The following is a 1,060-nucleotide window of genomic DNA, read 5'->3' as shown; positions in this document are numbered from 1 at the left end:
GGACAGAGCGGAGTTTAGGGCTGTTGTACATAGGGTCGCTATGAGTCACAAGCGACTCGACGGCACATAACAACAACAACAACATAGCTAGGAAATTCCATTGTAGAAGGAAATAAACCTCGTGACAGGGGTATTTTCAGTATGAATCCAGGTTAAGCTGAACCCCTCTTATCTTAAAAATCACACTATCTCACATATGTAGCTGGAATGCAAGGACTTGCTCCAATAATTGAATGACTGTGTAATGCCAGTCGAGTAGTCCTCCTCACATAACACCTCTATGTTTGCTATGAAAAAGCTAAATGGAAAATGGAGACAAGTGCAAGACTTGAGAGCAGTTAGCCAGATTTTGTTCCCTCTCCTCCTGCAGTTCCTAACCTTTATGTCATACTCACTCAAGCACTAGCAGAAGTCCAATACTTCTCAGTATTAGGCCTGAAGGGTGCTTTCTTCTCTATCCTTTTACACTGAGACTTAACAACTCCTGCTTGCCTTTGAGTGGACATGGCTAAGACCAAGAAGGACATGCCAACTTCAGGGACAGTTCTCCCTAGGAATTCTGGGATTCTGCTCAGATCTTTGGAGAAATATTAGTGCGAGCTCTGTTGTTGCTGTGTAGCATTGAGTTGAAAACACCCCAGAGCTGACACTCTGGCAGGTTTTCGGAGGCAGTTAATCACATGGGAGAAGATTGCCCATCCTTCTCCTGCAGAGCAGCTGGTGGATTCGAACTGTGTGACTTCAGGATTGCCGTGGAGCTTCTTGCCACTACACCACCAGTGCTCCCTAGTGAGAGAACCCTGTTGCTGTGCTCCTCCCATGTCATGTGTGTGGACAATTTGCTGTCCTATAGTCTAGACTACTCTGAAAAGACACTCTCAACTTTCTGGGAGAATGAGGCCTTGAATCTACAGAGACAAGATGCAACTCCGCTTGCCTAGAGTCACTTACTTGGGATTTATGCAGTATGATATTGCCGGGGTTGCTGTGTTGCTGAACCTTGTACCAATGAGGTATCAAATACCAGAATGGTTTCCCATTGTGGACAGTGTTTGGTGGA

Source organism: Elephantulus edwardii, unplaced genomic scaffold, assembly GCF_000299155.1.
Source record: "Elephantulus edwardii isolate Elephantulus edwardi_28Jun2011 unplaced genomic scaffold, EleEdw1.0 scaffold00032, whole genome shotgun sequence".
Taxonomy (NCBI): domain Eukaryota; kingdom Metazoa; phylum Chordata; class Mammalia; order Macroscelidea; family Macroscelididae; genus Elephantulus; species Elephantulus edwardii.
Note: the sequence above shows the minus strand (reverse complement) of the source record.